This window comes from Acomys minous (genome assembly GCF_964271855.1).
Source record: "Acomys minous genome assembly, chromosome: 1".
NCBI lineage: Eukaryota > Metazoa > Chordata > Mammalia > Rodentia > Muridae > Acomys > Acomys minous.
In genome coordinates this window covers 16,978,226-17,005,842 of record NC_140483.1, presented here as the reverse complement: position 1 = coordinate 17,005,842, position 27,617 = coordinate 16,978,226, and the positions used below count along the sequence as shown (strand labels likewise).

General features: G+C 46.9%; 1 long non-coding RNA gene across 2 annotated transcripts; it reads right to left on the bottom strand.

Moving 5' to 3' along the window:
* Positions 1-3,410: 3,410 nt before the first annotated feature.
* LOC311605433 lies at positions 3,411-27,016 on the bottom strand. Of its 2 annotated transcripts, none has more exons than XR_014781939.1 (3): positions 26,459-27,016; positions 19,284-19,467; positions 3,411-3,645 (listed from the first exon to the last, which is right to left on the bottom strand). It is a non-coding gene; the product is annotated as an uncharacterized lncRNA (long non-coding RNA). The 2 variants fall into 2 exon arrangements; XR_014781940.1 differs by lacking the exon at positions 3,411-3,645 and adding an exon at positions 18,098-18,227.
* Between the last annotated feature and the right edge of the window lie 601 nt (positions 27,017-27,617).

The following is a 27,617-nucleotide window of genomic DNA, read 5'->3' as shown; positions in this document are numbered from 1 at the left end:
CAGGGAAATCTGCCATCTGCCCTGTGCAAGATGAACAATAGGCAGCATCGTGGAGGCAGGGAGGCAGAAAAGGAGCGAAAGTTTGGATTAGGAGTCCTGACACTCTGGCTACAGAGGATGTGGTGCTGAGACAAGGTCAGTGTGGGCATGTGTTTTAAAAGCAGCATCAGTAAGACTTATGCACAGGTTGGATGTAGAATTCAAGGGCAGGAGAAGAATAAGAAATGACCCCAAGGCTCTTGGTCTGTGCAGTTGGGTGGGTGGTTGTGATACACTGAGAGGGGGAGAGAAAGCTCAGTTATATTGGGGGAAAAAGACCCCCAACTTTCAGTGTTGACACAGCCTATTGTAAGGAGTCTGTCAATCATCACAGAGAGGGTCAGGAGTTGTGTGTCATCTTGCGCTCAAGGAATGTCAGAGGTGCAGAAGCGAATTTAAAGATCAGGGGAATAAACTGTCCTGAATCTATAGAGACAGGTGAGAGCATCCTGGGAGAATGCAGGTGGCCGGAAAGTAAAGGACAGAGTCCAGAGTCCAAGGGGCACGGCCTAGAGTGTTAGCAGAAGAGCCTCAGCAGCACAGCATGTAGACACCTGAGGAATGGAGGGGTCCAGAGATTGCTGTGCCTATGCCCAGCGATGCTGAGAAACCTGGGGCGGGAAGGCAGAGAGCTGATACAGGGCGTTGGCACCAGTAGCAGGGACCAGAGCCATGTTGGTTCCGTAAAGGAAACAGTGGTTACGTTAGACTGTTATCAGGAGAGCCTGTGAGATGAAGAAACACAAACAGCGAGTAAGACCATCAACTCGGAGACTTTCCTCTTAGGGGAAGCACAGAAACTGAGGCGTGGAGACACCTGTGAATGATGACGCCTTGGATTTGGCCGTAGAACTTCCGGAAAAGTACTCACGAGCAGAGGAGTTCAGGAACTGTGGAGGATGACGTCTCCAGGAATGATGGCCACGGGATGGGGACATGAGGAAGGACAGGAGCCAAAGTCTTCCCTGAGTGGCAGGGGTGACTGGGGTCTAAGGAGGAGGAAAGGTGAGCAGATGAGCTCATGGGTTTGGAAGGAGGATTTGGAAGGAGGAAAGAGATGTGTGTGAAGAGGTCAGGGTAGCCAGCATGTCTCTAAGGGTGTGACACACAGATGTGGAGTTGCAGAGACAGCTGGGTCCTCAGAACATGTCATGGACCTACGGGGATATTTCAGATAGGCCACAGGAAGGGAGAAATGAGTTTCATCAATATTTTCAAGGACAGCTACAGTGGAATGCAGTCCCATTAGGGCTGTTTGCCTGGAAGACATAAACCTCCCTCCATACATTCCACAGACTAAAAACTTTTGTGCGCAGGTATGATGTGTGTGTGTGTGTGTGTGTGTGTGTGTGTGTATACTTGCTAGTGTGGGCATGTGCACTCATATGCATGTGGCAACCAGAGGTCAAAGACAGCTGACTTCTTTGGTTGCTTTCCACTTGATTGATCTGATTGGTTGATTTAATTTAACATATTTACTTGATAGGACTGCAGATTAAATTTAGAGCTTCATAAATGTGAAGCAAGTGTTTTTCCACTGAGCTACATGCCCAACTATTTTTATTTATTTATTTATTTATTTATTTATTTATTTATTTATTTATTTTAGGTAGGTCCTCTCACTGTATGGGAAGTCCATGATTTGGCTAGACTGACTGGCCAATGAGCGTCAAGAATATGCCTGCCTCTGTCGACCACAGCACTGGTTTTACAGGTGCATGCAGCCATGCTCTGTTCCTTACATGGGTGCTGGAGATCTGAACTCTGGTCCTGATGCCTGTGTGGCAAGGACTTTCCTGACAGAACCATCTCCTTCCCCAGGGCTACACACCACAGACTTTATCTAATCCATGCCAGGTGAGTGGTGGGACAAGGAACTGCCTGCATTACACCTTCCAACATGCTCAAGAGTATCAGAAGATCAAATACTTCTGAAAACTTTGCCACTGGAACCACTGCCAGGCAGCCTGTGAGATGCTATTATCATGGGGGCTAGTTAGGCCAGTACCCACTCAAATTCGCTGCCAAGGAAGGGAAGAGCCCATAGATGCTTCAGGACCTGGCAGCCAGCTCTGGGCCAGGCTCCTCTCCTGGAACTGACCCCAACCACCGTACCTCAAGCACTATGCTTTCGGAGAACATCACAGGAAAAAGAAGGAGCCCAGAAGTTGTTCGTTTTGAGACCAGACAACACTGATGAGGTAGGAAGGTTCTGAGCCATCTAGCCCAGGGGACAGTGTTCATCAGACTGCCTCTTCTGTTTCCTTCTCAGAAGCAGTAGTCACTCTGCTCTGGTCTAAATGAGAAACCTCAAGGTCACTGGCAACAGCCTAAAAGTCTCTGATGAGGAGGATGAGAAACCAACCACATTCCAGTCAGAACTTGTAGTGACGTACCCATATGCCTTCAACTGACATCATGCTTCCAAAAACTAGTAGGAACCAAGGGACAGAATTTAGAAGAACATGCAAAGTTTCTGTATAAAGGGGGAAATGTGCAGTAGTTTACTGTATATGATATTAGTCAAAATCAAATGTGCATATATAATATATATGTGTATATATTTCTTTTTGTAAATTGATGGATGCATTCAGGCAAATGATCGGTCAATCAGTCCAATATTTGACTTAAAAGAAAAGTTGCCGTCCACATGGGCATATCAACATGGTGGAGGCATTTGTTCACTCCAAGGGGATGGAACACTTCAATTTCCACGAAGTGGATTACACTTATTTACACTAATTGAAGAGGTTTGGCAATGTTTAATAACAGTGTACTGAACATGGAGATAGAAGAAACCAGAAGCCCTTCGGCTAACGTAGAAAATGATAGCATGCCAGAATCGGGAAGTAAGAGAGAAGAAGCCAACACTTGACATTCGAGGTGACTTTTAAAAGGGGAAAAGAGTGAGGGATGTGAGATCTGAGGCCTAGACACCCGAGAGTTCAACAGATGACACCAATGTGTGCCCTGTGTATTTCCCCACATTAGTCACCAGTTAGTGACTGCATCTTACAGTCTTCTGTGGGTTTCTTTTTTTCCCTTGCTTCCCTGACACATGCGCAACGGTCAACAAGAGCGGCTCCCCACGCTCGCTGGCAGAGGCCTTCCCTCTTTCCGAGTCTGTTGTTGAAACTCAGTTTCCTCGGGGTGGCTGAGAGTTTTCATCTTTGGAAGGGAGGTAACTGGGGGCTATAATTCTGAGGCATGGAATACACGGGGAGCCCAAGGGAAGAGGTTGTCTTCCGTGTCCCACACATATAGTAAGACAATAGAGCACCCGGGAAGAACTGGAACTTGGGGTGAAGGACAGGTTGAAGTGTGTTCCAGGCACCCCACGACCTCTGCCTGGTCTACTCCCCTCTCCTGAGCAATCTGCCATGCTGTGTTTTCAATCCCGCTGGATTATTTGATGCGTTGTCTTCTCATTTAATATTTTGACATGTTAATAATTTTTTTTGAGGCAAGGTTTCTCTGTGTAGCTCTGGCTGTCCTGGAACCCACTCTGTAGACCAGGATGGCCTCGAACTCAGAGTTCAACGTGCCTCTGCCTCCCTGAGTACACGGATTAAAGGCATGTGCCACCACCACCTGGCTTGAATGAACCTTTTTAAAAGAAAATATTAAGATGAACTTTCATTATGTAGTCGTGACTGGCCTGAAACTCTTTGTGTAGACCAGGCTGGCCTCTTAACTCACAGAGAGCCCCCAGCCTCTGCCTCCTGAATGCTTAGACTGGGGGTGCTGTCACACCCCACTGAATATATGTTTTTGATGGTTTTCTCACTCTCAATCTCTCCTTCCCTCCCCTCCCTTGGTCTCACTTTGTAGCCTAAGCCAGCCTCAAACACAAACTGCTTCTACCTCTCAGAGTACTGGGATTACAGGAATACATTACCACACCCAGCCTTAACTTCATTTAGGTCCTGATTGAAGCTAATTGAAAACACAATGCTTTTCTACTGTTCAGTCTCCTAGTGCACGGAAGTAGTGTGTCTTCCCAAATCCTGTTTTGTCCTATTAGGCACAGATTATTCCAAATTCATATGCATGTATGTGTGCATGTGTGGATATATTTGAACGTGTGTGTTTGTGTGTGTGTGCATGCATGAGTCTGTGTGTGTGTGTGTGTGTGTGTGTGTGTGTGTGTGTGTGTGTGTGTTTGTGTGTGCGCAAAGATTACCCAACATGAGCATTATTATTGGACATCATCTCTTGTTGCAACTGAAGCTGGTGTAACAACTTCCCTGTTTCTCTGTGTCTTTTCTTCCTCTACATTGTAGCCAAAGTGACCTTTTAAACTATGTCATTCTTCTACTGAAAAATGCCAGTGGCTTCCCATTGCTACTAGAATATATACCATGACTCACAAATCTGCTCTCAGTGAGCAAGCCCCTGTCAGACGCCCAGCAGGATTACTATTCCATGCCCTTCTGTGCCGCAGCTATGCCAGGGTCATTCTTCGTTGACATCTTTGCGGTGTTATCTCCCTTGAAGGCCACTGGCTGACTCCTTTCTGCCAATGTGGTCTTAGACCTAATGCCACTTTCTTAAACAGTCTCCCCTAGTCAAACCACTCTCAAGCTGCAGTGTGATAGAACTGTCAACTAAAATTATATATATTCAAGTAGTGTATGAGACAGCTCAGGGGACAAGAACACCTTCCATCCAAGTAGAAGGACACATGTTTGAATCCCCAGCATGCACATGAAAAGGCCAGGGAATGTCACATGTGACTGTTACCCTGTGCTGGGGGATAGAGACGAGTGGGTTCTGGGAGCTTGCTGACCAGTCAACCTATCCAAAGCAACAAGCTTCCAGTGCAGTGAGAGCCCCTTTCTCAAGAGAGTAAAGCAGAGAGTGACAGAGGAAAACGCCTCTGGCCTATGCATGCACAAATATGGGCACACACACTCATGCATACCTACACACACCCAAAGAGTCACACAAAACCAAAAGAAAAAGTATACATATTAAAGATGTCTAGCATGATGTTTGTATGTACACTTTGAAGAGATTGTACCAGCAAGCTGAATGTCATATGCATCACCTTACATAGCTAGTGTGTGTGTGTGTGTGTGTGTGTGTGTGTGTGTGTGTGTATGTGTTCATGCTTAAGACCTACTCTCAGCAAATTTCAAATATGAAACATATTTGTTAGTTACTCCCTACTAAGGTATACAGAAGTTATTCATCTTACAGAAGATTTGTATCTGTTTTGCCAATATCACTAGTTCCTGGTAATCACTTTTCTACTTCCTGTTTCTATGAGCTCAGGGTTAAAGGTCATACGCTTAGGTGATGCCATGTGGGAACTGTCTTTCTGCAGCTTGCTTACTTCACTTAGCATAGTGTCCCAAAGGTTTATGGACAGGGCCTTAAGTGGCAGGATTTCCTTCTCAGTAAGGCAAAATAAGATTCCATCATGCATGCTTACTATATTTCCTGTATTGAGTCATGTGTGGATGGACACATGCCTTGGCTGTTATGAAAAAATACTGTAGTGAACAGGAAAAAGCAGCCCTTACTAAAGAGCTGTTTCATTTTTATTTACCTCCTGTGTGTGTATGTATGTGTGTATATATGCATGTATGTATATATGTATGATGGTCATACATGTGCTTGTGTGAGTGTGTGAGTGTGTGTGCTTGTGTGAGTGTGTGTGTGTGTGTGTGTGTGTGTGTGTGTGTGTGTGTGTATGTATGTAGTATGTACAGGTGCCAGTGGAGTCCAGAAGAGAGACTCAGGTCCCTTAGAACTGGAGTGACAGGCCTGCCAGCACAGCTTCTGGGAGCTGAGCTGAGTCCTCTGCAAGAGCAGCCAGTGCTTCTAACCAAGCCACCTCCCCAGCTTCTGCAGCTTTCTCTGAAGTAGTAATTTTATTTCCTTTGGACAGACGCCCCAGAGTGGGCCCCAATCCACCATGAATGGCTCTCCACCTGCACTACAGTGATCTACATGTTGCCATTTTTTTTTTCCCTAACAGCACTGTCACTGCCTACAGTGATCTTGGTGCTCAATTTGATAACACCCTTCCTCCCCCTGGTAGAAAAGAAGCGCCATGAGGGCAGGACTTTGTGTTTGACAAACTAGTCGGTATTCAATCAAAAGCTGCCAACAAATGAACCGGTGAGGGGAACGTACCCAGAAAACACCACAAAACGGTTCCATCTTTACAGTAAGAGTAAAACGTGTGTTAATTAAAATAGTGGTATCATGGGTATGCAAGACAGAAATTATTTTTTCCTTTATTTTTACTTTGTGCATGGTGATTTATCTACATTAATATCTAACAAAGGCCAGAATAATGTACCAGATCCCCTGGCACTGGAGTTATAGATGCTTGTGAGCTACTTTGTAAGTGCTGGAATTGAACCCAGATCCCCTGTAAAAACAGCTAGGGTTCTTAACTCTTCCTCAAACCCCAGGCTTGGACGGGTTTTGTTTTTGTTTTCTTTTCTTTTCTTTTTCTTTCTTTCTTTCCTTTTTTTTTAAAAATGCATCTGAGTAGTCCATAACCTGGATGGTGTTAGGAATTTTTCTTCGGTTGAGGGGTTGCTATGATTTGGGATGTCTTTTGGGTTTGTTGCTGTTTTGGGAGACAGAGTCTAGGATGCTAGTTACCCAGGCTGGCCTTGAACTCACTATCATTCTGCTCCTCAATTCCTGGCATCACAGGAGTACACCACCCCACCGAGCTGGAGACAGCATTTCAAAATTCTAAGAAAACTGGAAAGTCTTGCCCTAGAGGCCACAGTCTTGGCAAAAGCTAGTAGAAGTGATCTGGCTTCAACGTATGCACTTAGTTCAGACTAAATTAAGACTTAACATGCATGCGTTTCCCCTCCCCCCCCCCGCCCCCCCCGCCCCGTCATAGTGTAGTTCCACGCTCAGGTGAACAGTAACACAGTATAGAGAGGAGGGTGGAGAGGACCTCCATTGTGGTCTGTGTGTCCTCAGGGTCTGCGTCCATAAAAAAGACAAAAGAAACCGGAGGTTCTCCCCATCTGAGGATGGCTGAGCTCTCCTCATTTCTGTTTTTCTAGTAAGCACGCAGCCCCATCCCGAGGGAGGAGGGACAGGCATGCAAATCCACCCTCCTTCACAGCCCTCTGGAATAGAAAGAAACTCCAGGGATGAAGCTCGCCCACGCGTGGACTTGTCTCCAGCGTGTGGCGTCTCCTACCCAAACGTACACTGACCTCTGCCTCTTCAAAGGCAAAATTTGATCCATTAATGTTCTCCTGTGTTGGTTTCATAAAACATTTGGAAGGGCCCTTCCTCACAAATGAATAAAAATGAGTAAAGTCCTCAGAATCAAAGGAAAGCCAGGACTGGCTTCCAGAAGCACGAGGCAACCCAGAGCGTCCATCTGCAGCCAAACCCTGCAACAGACCCAGACACAGCTTAGAGGCTGGCAACAAGTCTGCCTGCGGGTTCTGCCAAGGAGCCAGATGCTGTTGCTTCCAAAGCTTGGCATCGGGGCCCCTGATTGCCATCCAACAAAGAGGAAAAATAGGAGTGATATAATGTGGTGGGCTAAAACACATCCCACCTCAACCTTTTTTATTACTCACTGAAAAAAAATATGGAAGATATTTATGGGAAAGTACCAATGTTTTTGGAAATATTGAACATACATTAGCTACAACACCATTTTTGCCAAATGGGAAATATATTTAAATTATGCAGGCTGCGTCTGTCTAAAAATAAATTGTCATCTTTTCTGATCAATGTATATATGTCCAGGATATGGAAATGACTCTGCTAATTGAGGATGCTGTCAACCAGTGCACTTGTAAGTTACCAAGAAGTTGTGAAGATGTCTGTCTGTGGATGTGCATAAAATAGCAATTAATGTTGTTGTAATATAAAGCGAGTATGTGAAGGACCCATCCAACGAAGGTGGAGTGTTGAGTTTCACGGTTATATAAAGAATTAAGAGCTATGTTGGGTTGGATGAGATAAGATGTTTATGAAAAAGTAGACTGTGGAATGTGATGGAGGACCGCGTTTTTGCCAAGGCTCCGGGGTAGTATTAATAGCCCACTCTATATGACAAAGTGCTGCTATGCACCGAAAGTTCATTGTCACTTCTCATCTGGGGTTGAGATGAGCAAATGAATGTCACTTTGGACAACACTGGGGAAGGTTCCAGAAGTCTACATCTAAAAACTGGAAAAAACAAGGTAGAATAAGGGGCCGCGTCTTCCTTGCCCAGTGAGACTCTGGTGTCACTTAGACCGCTCTGCTGCCCTTCCTCTGGGGTCACATTTACCTCAACTCCTGCCCTCAAAGTCACCACTGGCCTCAGCAGGGTCACAAAGCAGGGTTCCAGAAGGCTTGAGCTCAGTCCACGTTGCCTCAGCACACCATCACAGGCAAATCTGTCATCTTAGCTCTCTGACAGGCGTTTGAAACTAGGGGACAATCTGCGAGTAAAGCAAGGAGACTGGGAGGACTTCAGCTTAAGACAAGCTGGGGTTGGTGGGGGGGCCATTAATGCTCTGCTCGAGGGGGGACCCCGGAGGAGAAAAGGCCCCTCACTCCTCTGTCAGGCTAGGACTCTGCATTTCTATCTAATCAAAACATGAACCTAGAAAAAAAAACTGTTTCTTTAATTGTTGATCTAACATACAATTGCAGCCTTTTGAAGGTTCTAACTGTAAATCATTGCAACTCAAATGTTATCTTTGCTGGGGGTGCTGGCACATGCCTGTAACCCCGGAAAATTCAAGACCGAAGTGAGTGAGATGGATGAGGCCAGCCTGGGCTACATGGCAGGTTTTAGGCCAACCTCCAATCCATAGTGGGTCTCTGTTTCAAAAACAAGTAGGAGAGGGGAAATTGCCAAATTACTTTTAAATGCAAGATCCCTGGATTCTTTATATAAACAAATAATAATAAGTTGGATTAAATACAATGGCTATTCCAAGGAGAAATGACACTGTCAATTTTTTTAAAAAAATTAGTGACTGTACTTTCTAATAGGAATCACCCTTTAAGAAAAGAGCAGGCTCCAAGAAAGGGGGTGTTTTCACATAGAACTCGCTCACGCCCCTTCTTGTCCCCACCCACTGCAGGAAACATGGTTATGCTGAGGGGCAGACTGAAAAGGTGTAGCTTGGCTACTCACCCTGAGTTTAGGACCAAATACTTATGTCTGCAGAGGTCAGCATCCACCTAAAGAAGCCACAGCGCGCCCCCCCATCCCCCACCCCACCCCATGTAAGACAGATCCGGCTAACTAGCATGCTCCTGGATCAGATTTCAAGAGAGAAAAATACTGAGGCCTCCTCTCCTTCAGTGCCTCTGAAGATAGCTAGGTCCAGGCTAGTCTCACCGGTCACCTGGCATAAGAAAGGCAGGCAAGGAAAAAAAAAAAGTGAGACCAACTTTTCATCCACAATTAGGCCTTGTTTGGGCTGGTGGGTTGACTCACTGATTTAGAGAGCTTGCTGGGGAATTATCAAGACTGGAGTTCATATCCCAGCAGCTGTGTAACAAACCAGACATTCCACAAATGCCAGCAGTAACTCCAGTTCTGAAGCATCTAACGCCCTCTACTGGAATCCTCGGGCCCCTGTACACACGTGCGCATACACTCACACAGACACATACAGCTATCCCGCCTTAACTACCTTGTCAGGAGAGAGCATTGAAGCCCTCAGAGTTGCATGTGGTTATGAGCCACACAGCATGGGTGCTAGAATAGAGCTTGGCTTCCTCTGAAAGAGCAACCAGCATTTTAAACTGCTGAACCTTCTCTCCAGCCCCATAAAATAAATATGAGAAAATTTAAATTGAAAAAAATTAGATTATTTCACTATTCATACGCCTTCTCACTGATCCTTCTAAGAGCTGGAAAGGAGCTGCTGCTCCCAGCCAGCAGCGAAACCAAGGGGTTTGCAAAGTGTGTTTTTGCGGCATATTTCCGAATTGAACAGGAGATTAGGTCTAACTCCGGTTTAAAAAAAAAAATGTTAGGATGCAAACCCAGGTTCGCCACTGTTGCAGTCAGTAGGTCCAACATTCCAGCACGTCAGGCTAGGGCCATGATTTGTGTCACCAGAGAGAATGATAAATCACATCCGAAGACAGAGCAACTGGAGTGGCCGCCACCATATCATAGATCATGATGCGCTCCATCCTTCCCAAACGTTATTTACAGAGGTCAGAGGTCAGTGGCAGCGAGGCACAAAGCGGGTATTAATCTTTGTTCTTTCGGGGGCTCGGCAGGCTCAGGGTTCCTGTGCCTCCAAGCCTTCCCATAATTTCCAGCAATGTGATAAGCTCTAGTTATGTGTGGTCGGTCCAAGCGGGATCAAGTATAAATATTGCCAAAAAGAAAGCATGTTTCAAAACCCCATCAATCAAAGCCTCTGAGAACTCTTGTTACTGTAGCATTCTGGAAAGGAGTGCTATGGGAGGATTTGTTCCAGAGAAGAGTTACTGAAGCAAGGGAAGGAGGCCACGGTGTGGAAGGCAGAGGGGAAGGTAGGGTGCCCACAGGAAGCCTGAGCAACGGGGTGGGGGGGTGGGGGGGTGGGGGGTGGGGGGGGTGGGGGGGTGGGCTTACTTAACCAGGGTCTCTGCAGCGAGCCTGCTGCTCCACCTTCGTTCGCCCACCTGGCTGCACAGGATGGCTCGGTGCTTGTCAGAATTCTGGACCCTAACCCCACATCTCATGTTCAGTCTAGTGAGTACTATTTTTGCCTCAAAAAAATTACATTTTAAAATGATAATTTTTGCTTTTGAAGTGTTTTGGCTATGAGTAATTTAACCGATGATTGGCGATGGCTTCCTGGCAGTTCTTGCGCCTGCTTAGGAATTCCTGGGGGGGTGGGGGGGTGTGGGGAGAAGAAAGAAAGAGAACTATAGATTTCATTGGTTTCAAATGTGTCATTTGATTAACAGTCAGCCGTCCATATCTGGAGGTTCTGTATGCCATGTTGGATAGAAAATACTTGCAGGGAAGTGCATCTGTAATAAACTCATATAGGCTTTTATTTGTGGGTTTGTTTGTTTGTTTGTTGTTGTTTTTTACATTATCCCCTAAGGGATGCATTAAAACAATTATTTCAATAGCGCTTTCACTCTACCTTGGGTGTTTAAAGCCATCTAGAGATGATTTAAATTATTTGGGAAGGTTGTGTAGGTTATATGCAAATATGGCACCATTTTGTACAGCTGATTCAAATGCGGGAGCGTGGTCCTGGAGCGGATCCCCCACAGACACTAAGGGACAACTGTACTAAGCTTAGCAATTAAATAAGTCATTATGATGCCATTTCCACAAATTGAAATTTTATTAATTCAATTATGTAGTTTTCTTTAGGGGCCAATAAAGTTTTCAATTCTCATCCATTTTTATAGATTCCTAAACACCTGTGTCTAAGGCTGGACTCTTAAACCACAAACTCTCAAGAGTAAAAGCATCACGTGGAGGCGATGGGAATTCTGCTCACTCGGTTCCGCATTTCTTCCCCCCACCCCCTTCTGAGACAGGGTTTCTCTGTGTAGCCCTGGCTGTCCTGGACTCACTCTGTAGACCAGGCTGGCCTTGAACTCACAATGATCAGCCTGCCTCTGCCTCCCGAGTGCTGGGATTTCTATGATCTGTGTCCCACCAGCTCCCTGGTTTCCTCTACAGTTTCCTCATGGCTAAGAATCCAGAATTCATGTGGGTCCTCAGAAAGCTGTCCTGTGATAAAAGAGGCATTCATCCAGTGCACAGTCCGTAATAGAAACCAGCACAGGGCGGCTCTCAGACTCAAAGACAAGACAGTTCTTTGCACATGCCCCTAATAGCTGAGCCTCCTTTCAGTAGACCTTGAATCCTTGAGAGGATGGTGTCCTCTGTCCTCTGTCCTCTGTCCAGGGCTCTGTCCTTCATTGTGAATGCTTTGGAATGGACATCCTGTCCACCACTCAAGTGTACTAGCTGCTGTTGCACCTCTGTGACCAAAATACCAGGCAGAAACAAGAGAAGGAGAGAAAGCTCTCTCTTGGCTCACGGTCTCTGAGGCTTTGGTCCATTGTGCTGGGGAAGGCGTGGCAGGCTTCATGGTGGTGACAGTGTGCGGCTTCCACATCCCAGCAGACCAGGAAGTGGAAGGCAACTGGAACCATTCAAGGCTCCTAATAGCTAGCCCCCCAACACTTCCAAAAGCTTCTATGGCCTCCTAAAATGGCACAACCAGCATGTGGGGAACAAGAAACTGAGACTTGAGCCTGTGGGTACATTTCAGATGCAAAACAGTGCAGCATTAGCTTCCTATGCCTGAGGCATAGACAGGTCTGACCACAACGGAAACTAAAAGAAGGTACAAGTACCTCTTTTCTGCTCCGGCTCAACTGGGAGAAAGTGGTAGGGGCAACTCCCTTGGCTGCCTCCCTGGCTTAGTTTGCTCTCAGAACAGTTCAGAGAGACAACCTATGGCACATATGTTAATTATACCCTTAGGTAAAATATGCAGAGGCAAGAGGCCTTTCTTGACCTTTTTCCTGGTTCTGGATATGCTGGCAGGTCTTTTCTTGCTTCTTGTGCTGGTGAGGTGCCATATTGGGTCACCTGCATGACTCCTGCCTTAGGCAGATCATTTGGGTTAGGATTCTGACACCGGAGATTTGCCTCCATCTTCCAGAGTCTCACACATCAGCTGTGGCTCTCTCTGTCTCGTGTCCCTATTCTTGGCCCAGCAGAAAGATCATTCACCCAGATCCCCACCAATATCAGATCCCAAACCCAAAGTAAGGGTCCACCATGACCAAATCACATTCCCGTTAAAGGTGGTCTTCTGAGAAGGGTACCTCATGTCAGCCTCTGGCTTCCTCATCCACGCACATGCGCACGAGCGCACATACACACACACACACACACACACACACACACACACACACACACACACACACAAAATAAAAGCAATCTTCCTTGCTGGGTGTGATGATCCATGCCTATAAACCCAGCACTTGGGAGCCTGGGGCAGGAGGATCGCTTTGAGTTTGAGGCAGGTACCTGGGGAATTCCAGCACAACTCTGTAAAGAAAGATCCTGTCTGGAACAAACAAACAAACCCCCAACATAATAATAGCAATAATAGCAACAATGAAATAAAGTGTCCTTTCATGACTTCCATTATGACTGTTAAAATACTCAAAACAGCCATTTAGTATTTTGTTTCCTCTTGGATTCTTCCTGACTTCCTGGCCATTTCGGGTGTGTCCCTTTGTCCAACTGTCACTTTCTCATACCTGTTGTCCACATCTGAACACCCTTTTCCTAGCTGTGCCCTCCACCCTCACCCTCTCCTCACTCTTTCTCTGCAGATGACTTCTTTTTGTCCAGGTCCCAGTACTGGAAGCTACTACGTTCTGGCCTGTGAAGGATTCAGTGCCAAGTCTGGATGCTCTGGTGCCCCAGATTTTAGAAGGGCTGCCTCCAAATCACCTTCAGCCATTGATCCCTGTGCCCTAGTTACATCCCAGCACGCCTGCCCCTAACTGAGTCCGGTTGTTGTTGTTTTCTTCTTTAAAGATGGCAGAACCTTGGGGCTGGAGAGAGGATGGCTCACTAGGTGACAGCACTTGCTGCATAAATAAAAGGATCTGAATCCCAGGCCCTAGATCCCATGTCAAAAGCCGGATGTGGCTGTATGCACAAGTGACCCCAGCACTGGGGGAGCTGGGTAACGCAGAGGCAAGAGGATCATTGATGTTTGTTGGCCCAAGGAATCTGGCCCCAAGCTTGTAAGCTCCAGAGTCAGTAAGAGACCCTGCCTCAAGGGAATAAGGCATAGAGCGATAGACAAAGAGCTCCAATGTTCCCCTCTGACTCTGCATGTATGTGCATGTGCCTATGTACCACACACAGACACACACTCACAAATACACACACAGACACACACACAAACACCCACACACACAGACACACACACAAACACATACACACACACAAACACCCACACACATACACACACAGACACACACACAAACACACATACACACACACACAAACACACACACACATACACACACCCTAATACACACATATAACTTTTTAAAAACTTAAAAAAAGAGCTACCACCTTTTGCTTATTTATTTGGGTAGGGAGAGGCTTACACTTCTATATCACTGTTCATCATCAAAGGAAGTAAGGACGGTTGATGCAGAGGCCATAGAGGGATGCTGCTTACTGGCTTGCTCCCCATAGCTTGTCCAGCTTGCCTTCCTTCTTTTGTTTGTTATTATTATTATTATCATCATCATCATCATCATCATCATCATCATCTCAAACAATATATCCCAGCCACAGCCTCCTCTCCTTCCACATCTCCCTTCTCTGCCAGATCCACTCCCGACCCCATCTACATCTTCCCCAGAAAAGAGCCAGGTCTCACAAGGACATCAATGGAACATGGTACGATAAGATACAATAAGACCAGGCACAACCCCTCCCATCAGTGTTGTCAAGGCAACCCAGTGGTAGAAGAGATATCCCAAGAGCAAGCAAGAGTCAGAGACACACCCACTCTCACTGTCAGGAGTCCCACAAAAACCTGAAGCTACATAACCATAACGTGTATTCCGAGGGCTCAGCACAGATCCACAACTGCTGCTTCAGTCTCTCCTTATTTATTTTTAAATTTCTGGTGCTGGAGGTGAAACCAAAGCTTCATCCCACACACTAAGCAAAGCGCTCTACCTCTGAGATGCACTTCAGCCAAGTCATCTTCTAACCTACCATGTAATTTGTTTATTATAAGGTCAGACCACACATTCTAAGAACATCCCTTTTCCAGAATGTCAGCATTGCAGTAACAGGGACTTTGCATCTGGGTATTTTCTTCTTTCTTTCTGTTACACAACACATGTCTACAGCAGGTTCATGTCATACAATAGCCACTCAACAAACATGTGTTGAACAAGTGAATCAATTGTATCTCCTTCAGTCACCAAGGTTACATTACAAGAAATCTTTCCTAACTAGTACTGTAGATTCTCGATGTCAAGTGTTAACTTCTATAAACAGAGCCGAAGGCTCTCACTTGAAATCTTAAACAGGCTCATAGGTCCTTTGCTTCCTGGGCAGCCTTTAAATGCAGCCATCTCATTAGCTGTGTAAACACTCCAGATGAGAGAGAGAAAAAAAATCATCATCCAGGCAGGGTGTAGTGATGTGTGAATCCGAAATGGGGTTACCTCCATCTCAGAAACCTACTGTATTGAACAAGTGCACCCTACAGGTTTCCCACTTCACTGGAACACATCTTTGTTTGTTTAGCTGAGAATTTGCCAGTAGCAGGAGGGACCACCACAGATGCAACGGTACATTTCCCTCTCTCGAAATGCTCTTTCTCTGTGTACCTCAAACCGCTTGCAAAGATTGCCTGTAAAAGAGCAATCGGACCTGAAGGGCTGTGGTGACAGAAAGAGTCCATCTGCTTTGCTGTACCTAGGCAAGCAGAGCCAGGACACACAGGTAGAGAGCATAGGAAGACATCTGAGAAAAGGCGGGGCTGTTCCAACAACAACCCAGATTTAGAGAGGAGTGAATGCTTTGAGTATAGAGGTCTCTAGCCTCAGGAATAGTAGGCTTAGTACAGACTGCCACTTTCCAGGGGTGACATGTGTATACGTGCTATGAGTGAAAGGGTTAGTTAGGCAGGGCAGCCTTAGAGGTCCTCAACAGGCTTGGATCCTGTTAAAATACGGGTTATAGCAGGTCAGACCCATAGCTTGCTGTGTTTGGATGTCAGAGGGAATACACCCTAGCTAGTAAATGAGTGTTGTGGGTTAATTATGAGATGTCCCAAAAAGCCATATGTCGCCAGCTCTGGTGCTCTTGGACAGACAACGTTTTGGAAGGTAGGGCTTAGTGGAAGGGCGTTAGGTCATTCCCTTTCTGTGCTCTATCCTTCTCCCTCCATCTCCCGGACACCCCCTGCCATGCCTCACTGTGGCCCCTGGGAAACAGGACCAAGCCACCATAGATTGAGGCCTCTGGAGTCATGAACCAATCAACCTTTCTTCTGTTGGTTTCTTTTTCCAGGTACTTTGTCACGGCCACAGGAAGATGACTTAACTCCCGCAGCAAGTTGACTGCCTGACGAGTAAACTGAGGTATGAGAAAACTAAACAGATGACCTGAATTTTCAGAGTGAAAATTCATGAAAAGAACCCATATTTCTAAGTCCCATTTTTCCTTCACATGGGTTATAATTAGCTTTCAAAGTGAAAAGTATCAATCAAATGTGAAGGGCAAGGCAGAAATGTTTCCATATTCTTGCTACTCAGATGAAAAGGCATCAGCCTCCTAGCAATCAAAATCCACTTCACAGAATCCAAATTAAGTTAAACTAACGTCATGGGGATGAGAAACCATTTTAATTGTCTCCGGAAGTAGTCAAAAACATCCCCAAAGGGAGAAGACAGGAAAAAGACACACCACGAGTAATAGAGATTTCCTGGCAGCAGCATCAGGTGTTCAGGACTGATCACCTGGAGCCAGTTGTCAGCACCAAGACCATGGACACATGTTTCTACACAACACCTCCAGTCTCTTACCCCGGCCACCCTGAGCTCTCAAAAGGACCCTGGCAAATTGTCTTGAGCCTCTCTCGAAGTTACACTCGGGTCATTTTAGGGGGCTTACCAAAGATGTCTGTTGTCAGCTGCTGTTACCACTTGTCTCCTGAATGTTTTGAAAGGTGCTGGAAGGCCCCAGGGGAATGGTGACTACCACCAGGCTTTCTTATCAAGAAGTTGGAAGCAGACAGCATTGTGTAGACTACTACCTCAGAGTTGGAGTGGACACTAAAGTGAATCCTTTGTGGCTCCACAGTGCACATATTTCCAGGTGATCCCAGTATCACGAGACTGAGAAACCCCTTTAAAGTGTTTTCATTGGGAAATCTGAGGTGTAGACATTCTGAAAGCCATGCCTCTTCTGAAGGAGAAGGGACATTTTCTACCACAAAGATACAAAGTCCACAGGCAAACCCATGCCACGGAGGAGCATGTCTATTTGAGGCTGGAGAAATGGCTCGGTCCTGGAGTGCATGCCCTTGCAGAGGGCCCAAGTCCAGCACCCACAGTGAACAGCTCACAGTTGTCTATAAGCCCAGCTCCAGGGGATCGGATGCCCTAGGCCTCTGAGGGCACTTGAACTCATGTGTGCATGCTCACACATATAAAATTCAAATCTAAAAGAAATCTTAAAAGAAAGAAAGTGGCTGCCTTGAAGATCTCTCCTGGTAGGGCCCTTAGATTCTAAACTTGAAAGCCACACAAACCCATCAGTACAGGTATTAAGAAGTTCATTTTTATAGTTGTTTTGTTGTTGTTTCTTGTGACAGTGCGTAGCCCAGGCTGGCCTCAACTCACGATCTTCTCTCAGCTTCCTCTAGCGCTAGGATGACAGGTGCGCAAAACTACGTGTGGCGTGGCGTCCTTTCTCTTTTATTTGCTGCGCCCAGTATGAGCAAGAGCTTTTGGGGGCTCATAGTAATTCCCCCTCCATCTCTGGCCTTGGGGGGGGAACCTTGATGCCCATGCCTCCTGCTGAGTTGCTCATACCCAGACAGGATTTTATAGTGAACGGAGGTTAAATGTGCCCATTTTCCCTTGAGTGGGTAGCAGGGAGGTTTGGGGGGGGCAGTTGTTACCTACTCTAGTTCCCACAACAGCTGTAGTCTGAACATCCTCAAAATTAGGGAGATGTTGGCTGTGGTGATTGCAAAGTTGGCATGCACCACACTGGACAAGGGACTTTTTTTAAAAAAAATCTATTGATGATTGATTGATTTAGTGTGTGTGTGTGTGTGTGTGTGTGTGTGTGTGTGTGTGTGTGTGTGTGTGTGTGTACTCGTGGCACTGTGCACTTGTGGATTTCAGAAGAAAACTTGAGTCAGCTCTCTTTTCTGATGTGGGTCCCCGGGTTGAACTGTGGGATCAGGCTTGGTCTCTCACAAACCCACACGGAGTTGTTACGGCACTGGAAAGCGTGAGTTAGCAGGGTTGAGATTAGCCTCTCCTCGCTTCTTCTTCCTTCCTCTCCCCTTCTCTCCTCTCACAGTCCTCCTCGGGTTCTAACTTACACTATTACCAGTCAGCATGTGTCCAGTCTCTGGTGGGAATAGGCCAGAGCCTTGGATGCTCTGATGTCCTGATGTTGAGAGGATAAAGTGCTGATGGGATAAAGTATGGATGGGAAGGGAAAAGTTAGTAGCCAAGACTCAGTTCTATCTCTAATTACCTCTGTGTCTTCCTCCTCCTTCTCCTCCTCCAAATGCTGCTCCTCCCTGCTCCTCCCCCAGCTGTTCCTCTTCCTCTAGCTCCTCCTGCTTCTCCTCCAGTTGCTCCTCCTCTTTTAGCTGCTCCTATTCCTCCTGCTCCTCCTCCAGCTGCTCCTCCTCTTTTAGCTGCTCCTATTCCTCCCGTTCGTCCTCCAGCTGCTCCTCCTTCAGTTGCTCCTCCTCCCACTCCTCCACCAGATGTCCTCCTCTTACTCCTCCTCCTCCTCCAGCTACTCCTTCTCCTCTAGCTCCTCTTCCAGCTTCTCCTCCTCTTCTATCTCCTCAGCTCCTCTTCCTCCTCCTGCTCCTCCTCCTCCTCTTTCTCATTTTCCTTTTCCTCCTCTTCTTCCCCCTCTTCCTCCTTCTTCCTCTCTCTGGTTCCTTGTCTGTAAAACAAGAAAGCCTGTATCTCCCTGGGGGTTCTTCCTCAAGATGAAAATGCAACAGACCTGTCCTGCCGCCCCCTTCCTCTCCAGACAGCATCCCAATTTGCAGCCTCTTTTGGAACATTACCCGCCCTCTGCCGCCTCTACTCCACAAGTCCCTCCCATCAAAGGCAGTGACTCTCAAGAATGACCCCACCTGTTTCCATGTCCTTTTGTTAGATTTTACCCTGTGAGTGGCCACTCAAGTCCCTGTGCTGTGCAGACTGTGCGCTGTTCCATGTCACTCTCCACCCAGACCATACTGTAAAGCTTTGCTTCTCCAGAAGGGCTCCACAAACACACATAAAAAAAAACTGGACAAAGTTCACACAGCCAGTCTGTGACACACAGCCAGTCTGTGACACTGCCCTTCCCCCTGGCTCCTCCTACAGAACACTTCTGCTGAGTCATTTTCCCCAAGTCCTGGGGCGTCCAGGAATATGGTGTCAGGTGCAACAGCTGGCCATAACTTCCCTTCCCGTCTATTTTTGGAGAGTCTTTGATACTGAGTTCAAACACTTACCAGGTGTCTAGCTGTGAGGCCAGCTGTGGCTTGTTTAGCCTCTTTGGGTCTCATGCTGCTGTATGAGCAGAGTAGAGATGACGCTGTTCACCTCGCAGGCTTTCTCCAAGCTTCCAGATAACTGACATAGAATGTCGATGGTGTAGTTAACGCTGGTGGCAACATTCGTATTGCGAAGGCTTTTCTACAAAAATAACCACACCTGCAGTTGTTATGACTGTCTGTCTGTCTTCTTACTGGGCAGATGACTGTCCTTCTGTACCCTACGAGACCCTTAGGTGGACTGAGAAAGCCAGAAAAGATTCAAGTAGATGTCACTAGGCTGTCTAAGGAACCGGAACCTGCACCCTCTGCAGTTTGTAACACTTGTCACCTCTCCAAAGACACAAGAAAGTACAAGGGTGGTCACCTCACAGGGACATTGACTAAGTTCGTATTACGTCACTGGGACAAAAATACCCACAACAAACACACTGTAAAGGGGTATGGTGGTCTGAACAAAAGTAATGGCCCACAGAGACTCAGAGGGAGTGGTATTGTTGGAGGTGTGGCCTTGTTGGAGTAGGTGTGTCCTTGTTGGAGGAAGTGTGTCATTTGGAGGGGGTGGGAATGGTGGACTTTGAGGTCTCAGAAGCTCAAGCCAGACCTAGTGGTTCATTCTCTCCTCCTGCTGCCTGCAGATCCAGATGTAGAACTCTCAGCTCCTTCTCCAGCACCATGTCTGCCTACACGCCGCCATGCTACCCTCCATGGTGGTAATGGACTAGACCTCTGAACTAAATGCTTTCCCTTATAAGAGTTGCTGTGCTCACAGTGTCTCTTCATGGCAATAAAACACTGAGACGGGGCAAAGATTTCTTTTGATTCTTGGCTTCAGAGCATGGCTGCCTGGCTCTGTGACTTTGGGGATAATGAGGTCAGAGTACCTTGTCGCGGGAGTATGTGACAGAGAAGATCTGCTTACCACGTGACTCCAGGAAGCAAAGAAAGAGACAGGAAAGGACCTGAGGTCCCGAGGTCCACTTTGATGGCATGCCTCCCATAACCTAACTTCCTTCCAGATCCTGAAGGCCCCACCCCATCCCAACGGTGCCAAAGGCAGGAGACCTAAGCCCTGCCTTTTAGGAGATGGCTTAACGTTCCAGGCATCTACCCTTGTGACAGCTCAAGGTGATGTGGTCATCTACAAAGTTTGTGTTTGAGAATTGTACCAATGGCTTCCAAACATCTCTGGTTCAAAAAATGCCACAAAGATTATCTAATACCGTGTATGCTAATAAAAAGTTTTAAAAGTTCCAAAAGTTATCTCAAAGTCATAACTAAGTTTATGAGTTTGGGCTTCATTCATAGCTATCCTGAGACAGCCCTGGACCAGACACCCCTTTCTATCTTCGGAGTACAACAGATCTCAGGACCTTGTTTCTTTGTTCTTGCTGAGCCCAGTGTTTGCTTTTGACCTAGATGGATCTAGACACTCCTTTGGGGGCATGTGCATCCTGTGTTTATAGAGCCCAGCATAAGCAGAGCTTACAATTAGGGATCAGCACCCCAGCACATAGGTAATGCCCACTAATTCATGGATGAGTTAAAAGATGAACACCTTAATTTGGTGTGAGGCAACAGACTCCAAAACATTCTGCCTTAACCTGCCTATAGAACAATAAGGTGCCATGAGCAGAGAAGATTCTGGAATTAAAAAAGAAAGAAAGAAAGAAAGAAAAAACAGCTTTCAGCAAACGCCGGAACTAGAGGCCCAACTGTGAGCAGACCAACCAACTGTCCAAGGCCAGGCTGCAGGCGCCAATGCCCACTCAGAGCCTGGGCCGCTGCCGGGAGCAGTCATGCATGTTACCTCAGCAGCCCAGGCCACACTGAGCCCTGCCAACGTACCTTCAGCTACCAGGACCAAGTGGCCTTACCAAGCAGCTCTCTCTAGTCCCCTTCCTCCCTTAACATTGGGAGTAGGGTGTTCAACGTTAAGCACACAGTGGGCAAAGTCAAGGAAACTCAAAAAAAGCAACCCCATTCCTTTGGCTAAGGAAGATGACCACAACAGCAGAGCCATCTCTTGACTCTGATGAGGTGGTTGTGTGTGCTTCTGCACTTTTGTAGGACTGTCTCTTCTCTCAGTGGGTCCCACACCTGGGCAAAGCTCCACAGAGCCAGGCCACAGGTGCCTTTCTGAGTGTGTTTGATAAGCTCTGATTGTTAGCTAGGGGAGAGATGGGCCATACATTCTCAGCTCATCATTATTGTGATTGTATTTTATAATATTTTTATTGTGGTGCTGGGGATGGAACACAGGGCCTTGGGCCTGTGAGGCAGGTGTCCCATCACTGAGCTACACGCCCAGCCTTTTGTTGTGCTTCAAATACCTCCATCCTTCTCTTCTGAGAAGATTGGGAGTTAACGTTCCTGCTACAAATGGGTCACACTTGAGCGACACAGTGTTTTGGCAATGGAGGACTGTGAGAGCCCAGGACACTGCGTTCTCCAGGACTGTACCTCCATCCTTGGTGTTGATATCTTAAAGAAATACTAGGTGGGTGGAGAGATGGCTCAGAGGTTAAGAGCACTATTTGCTCATCCAGAGATGCTGAGTTCAATTCCCAGCAACCACATGGTGGCTCACAACCATCTATAATGTGATCTGGTGCTCTCTTCTGGCCTGCAGGAAGAGTACTGTGTACCTAATAGAGAAATAAATAAATCTTCAAAAAGAGAGAATGGAAAGAAATATTAGATGGCTGTCCTTGGCTCTCTGTCTTTCCCAGGCTGCGAGTTCATGGAGAGGACAAAGTTGTCCCATCTCCTGGTTTTCTCACAGTAAATGCAACAGCAATAGCTGCAGCTATGAAATTGTTGGAGTTGCCAAATGAGGTCCTGTCCATGCAAATGCTCTGTAAATAGTGCAAAGCTATACAAAGGCTAAGAGATACAAGGGTGACACTGTCAAGAGCAGGGGATGTGTCTCTCCTTTTTGGAAGAAAAAAAAATCTCTTCTGGAGAGGGATCTCAGAATCCACACCCATTGCAGACCAATGGTTGCTGCCCAGAAGCAAAGAGATTTTCCATGTGGCTTTAAAATAATGTCTCAAATGTGGTTCTTGCCATAGTCACCAAGTTTGAGCTTTTTTAAAACTCACGTTGAAAATTTTTAATTACAATTTCTATCTTATGAGGTTATAATTACATTATTTTCCTCATTTATCTCTCCAATCTCTCCCTTTATGCCTCTCCAATTCACAGCCTCTTTAATTATTGGTGTGTGTGTGTGTGTGTGTGTGTGTGTGTGTGTGTGTGTGTGTGTGGTGTATTCCTAAACACATAAGTATAACCTGCTCAGTCCATATGACGTTGCTTGTATGTATGCCTTCAGGACTGACCACTGGTTTGAATAACTGGCTGGTGTGCCCTTCCCTGGAGAAGACTATTTCTCCAACTCTCTGCATTCCCTTGTTGCCTATACCTCTTTGCGTGGGGCTGAGGCCTTGGGCGTCTCCCTTCTACCTTAGCGTGTCTGTTGTCATTGTCTTTGTTGAGTCTATGCTTGGGCAGCCATGTTGGTAAGATTTCATGGTGCGATAAGAGAAGAGAACTCATCAACAAGGAAGCCTTCCTAAGCACTGCATAGCTCTTCTGACCCAATTTCTAGGAGACACAGTCTCACAGCAGACTTCCTGTTCCCCTGAATCTTACAATCTTCCCACTCCCTCTTCTGAACTGTTCCCTCAGTCTCAGGGGCAAGAGCAGGAGCAGGAACCGAGCTCCACACCTGCATCTTGAGGGGCTGTGGCTCTCCTTAATAGTCTTTTGTAAGGAGAAGTCTCCTTGATGAGCAGTGTCATGGCGAGAGTTCATTCCCAACATTATGTGTGCTGGATGTTGGGTCTTTGTGAGGTCATGTGGGTGGGGCCCTGTGATGGCACCATGGCTTTATAAGAGATAAAAGGGACAAACACCCAACTCAACACACACATCCTGTCTTAGCATTGTAATGAGAGAAGAGGGCTCATGAACAAGACAGCCTCCCCCAAGCAAGGCTTTTGAATACACATGTATTTTTTATAAATCACTTAGTTATACCAACATAAAGCAGACTATTGTGGTCCTAAGAAAATGATCAGAAACTGGTCATCGCTGCCTAATAAGGGTGGGAAAAAGGAAAGGGGACGGAAAGGGGACAGCAGCCCCATTCCAGGTTTCCAAGCAATATGCCTGTCTCATTAGCTCCATCCTCTACAAACAGTCAGCTCTTCCTTGACCAAGGTCTCATCACTGAAGTGTAGTGACAAGCGCGTCATTTGTTCAATACCTGTTTATCAAAGTCACCACTGGGAAAGGTGACAGGACATGCTCCAGATGAAACCTGTCAGGTCCTTCAAACTAGGAGTGGCAACTGCTGCTTTATTTATCACCTGCAAGTGAAATTACTTAGATAACACATTCATGGACATCACAAACCCACTATGACAGACCAACCTAGGAGGCAGATCTAGATACCCAGAACCCATCCTAGGGATACCATTTCCGGGGAGTGGGGTAGGGGTTTGTTGTTTACTACGCTTTGCTTTTTTATTTTGTCAGCGTCTGATTATCAGTAACATCCCAAAGCAATAAAGTCCTTGAGAGACACCCAATCTCTAGGCTCTAGGATCCTGGGACATCCCGCATGGCAAGAACTCTGGTTTTAATGTGGAGCTGCAGAGGTTGGTGTTGCTGGAGAGGCCACGGACCTTCCATGCCTTCTTCCTCTGTGGCTCACTCCATGCAGCCCTTCATGTGTGTGCTTCCTAATACCCTTCCTCATCAACAACCAGTCCAGGCAGACGAAAGCTCTGGTCTGAGCGTGCTCTCCAGCTCCTCAACTCTATCCCTCACCCAAGGGAAGCTACCCTGGCACCTTGATCAGTCCTGCAGAGTGTGTGGGAACACGTATCCATCTTGGTCACAATAAAAGCAGAGTACTTGAATCTTTGGGGTGGAGAAAGGCAGCCATTTTCAGGGCTTTCTACACATCGGACCTTTTCCGAGCCAGGTCCCTCTGGGAATCGCGCAGGCTTGCTTCCTTGCCTTCCCATGCCCATAATGTTAAGCCAGGTGGACAGCCTGGACTGTAGCCACAGCCTCCCCTTCCACCCCCAGCAGCCCAGCCCACCAAGGGAATCCTGAAGGTGAGGTTGGAGAGCATCCGGGTCTCAGCATGCAGCGGCAGTAAGCAAGCCTTCCTGCCCGGAAATGCTGTGTCTGGGGGCCAAGTCTCAAGCGTTTGTTTAACTGGACGGTGGCAGGCTCCCTTCTGGGCCATTCTACTGAGCAGCAGGTGTGTGTGGGCGGCCATTTGCCAACCACACAGTGGGCTGGATGCTCCGCTAGACCACAAGTGGTGAGGAGAGCAAGCAGATGGGAAAGGGGCAGGTAGAGCAAGCAAGAGGTAGAGGGGGCAGCCTTTGTGAAAATAAATAAGGGGTAACAGGCATCTGAGGCGACTGAGGTGAGAGAAGACACCTCATCTCTTGTTGGTACCCTCCACCAGCTCCACACTTTCTAATGGAGAACCAAATGGTTGTAGCTAGCGGGGACTTTGAAAGACATATTTTTGGAAAAGATAATTGAACCTCTTAAAAGGTATAACTTAGAAAGGCTGAGAACATGATCCTGGTCTAAGTTAGACTGCTTGCTTAGTCCATTTTGACGCCCTGGATTCCATCTGTGGGAGATAAGGATGGAGGGGGAACCAAAGACTGCCCAGAGGTGAATTATTTAACATCCGGGTATTCAATTCAAATGCATAAATAATCCAAATGCATGGATTTTTTTACAGACAGTGAAAGCACTCTGTAGGGTGCTTTAATGATGGAGACATGGCATTATAGATCAGTCCAAACCCACAGAATATATACAAATCCATGAGTGAATGAGCTCTTCTATAAGCTATGGAGTCTGATGACAGTGCCTGGCATCCCACACTGCAATGAGCACACTGCTCTGGTCTAGGAATGCAGACACCAAAGGAACTATAGGACAGATGTAGAGCTGTGGATATTTAACCCAGATAGCACACCAGGAAGTGTGGAATGACCATGGCCATTATGACGTTGCTAGAGTGATCTAGTCAACTGTTCACAAGGCAAGAACGGTAGAGGCTGGGCTGCAGCTATGTGGTGGAGTGCTTACCTGGCAAGTCCATGGTCCTGAGTTTCACACACACACACACACACACACACACACACACACACACACACACACACACACACACCACAATGCTAAAAAAAAAAAAAAAACAAATAATGTGTTCTATTGTAACATACAAAAACAGTACATAATTGATATTTGCCACCCAAGAGAAGCACAAACTAGTGGGTACACACTGGTGTCAAGATGCGTACATGTGTAACTTCAGGGCTTGGAGATAAACTCAGAGAGCTATAAATAGATGCAACGTTAAGCCCACGTCACTTCCCCACCAAAAGGCCACAGCACAAACCGAACTTACCAAGAAGTGAGGATGTGGCATAGGCCAAGAGGATAGGAAGATGCAGAATGGGAGAAGAATGGATTTCCTAGTCTCCCCCACACCCTACCCTTCGTCCTGGTTTCCGGGTCCACTCTAGCCCCTGGCAGCCCCACCCCCATCTTCTTCTCTCATTTATATTTTTTCATCTTTGATGAGAAAGACTGGGTATCAGCGGTGTGTTGACTGCTGTCTATAACGCAGGTTTTGGAGATTTCCATGAGAGCAGGCCCCATGTCTGATGTCCTAGGCAGACTTGTGGGAGAGAGAAAACACTCCCCAGGCCCAGAGTGTGGGTTCTCCATTGGCAGCAAGTCCCAGTGCCCCTGATCCAAATGTGGGCTCCCCTGGTCCAGCCACAAAGCATCGGTAACCTCTCTCCAAGCAGCCCTCTGGCAGAGGGAAGCAACCCGTGAGCTCAGGAAGCTAATGACCTTGAAACTATCCATTTATCTTGGCCTTCCCCCTCCGTGAGAGATGCCACAGAAAGTGCCAGTCTCTCTCGTTCTCTCCGAAGAAGGATGAACACCGCCAGAAAGCCATGCCTTAGCCTCACTTCTCCTCCTGGGCCAGGCCCAGGGCTGGAATATTGACGGAGCCAGAGGGGAGAGTAAATCATTCTCTATCATCCCGAGCCCTCCACCACGGGGAGAGCGCTCACCTGAGGTCTGCGTCAGAGCCTAATGTCTGTCGGCTTCTCCATAAATCTTCATAAGTAGGCAGTTGCTTCCTACCAAACCCGCTTGGAGCCAGAGACCGGTGACAACTCTCCCAAGCCGAGCTGAGCTGGCAGCCAGCGGTGGACAGCACAGCCCCCTCAGCCACCTCCAACCTCCCACCAAGAGAATAAGGAAGGTGCCCACCACAAGGAATTGGAGCCTCTGAAACCAATCGCTCCTCTCAGCTGCCCAGCATCTGCTTCGGTGGCTGCCCTCACCCTGGCACGGGGACTTCAGATTCCCGCTGGGCCCAACTGAAGCCAAGAGCTGGCACCGCGAGACTCCCCTTTGTTCATGGCGCTGGCCACTTGGGTGTGGGATGTTTCCTCCCCTCGCTCCCGCAGCATTCAATGGGATCTGGGTTAAACACCAATTCATGAACTATGGCTGGGTTGAGAAGGCGACTTGTCCCAGCCTGGAATACAAACAAACAAAAAGACCAAAATCAACAAAGAAATAATGAATGCCTGTACTCTCGGGAAAGGCATCGCCAGTTTGGAGATAAGGAAACGCCCCCCTCCCTCTAGTAACTGTAACTTGCATTTGGGAAGGCCTCCTTATGCTTTTCTTTGCATCCCCACTAAAGCTGTATTTGTCTTCTCTAGTGGGCTCACACCACAGAGACCATCCAGGATGCCTTACCCTTTGGGTCTTGGGTACCTCATTTCCAGTGACATCCAAAGAGGATGTTGGAGAGAGGGAAAAGGACCAGAAACTGAAGTGATTCAACTTGCTAGAATGGATACCCATTATACATGTATATATATGGCATATATACCTATTGCATATATGTATATGTGTATATCCTCTGACTTTAAGGATTAAAACAATGTAACGTGATATTGTCAGGTAAATCTGCAGCTTTAGTTCAAATTTCCAGGCTGCCTTGGGTACATGAGAAGGTGAGTCAGTCTTTGCTACTGTACTGATGTGTGAAAGGGCTAAATTAATCCTTCCATATGATGTCTGAATAGGTTATTATAAGGTGCTTAGAGACTTGGCAGGCTAAGCCCCATCTTTCTTTCAAGATGCTAAGAAAATAAATGTAAATGCAGAAAACGCGGCATGTGGGGCATCTGCTGTCCAAATTCATAATCTGAA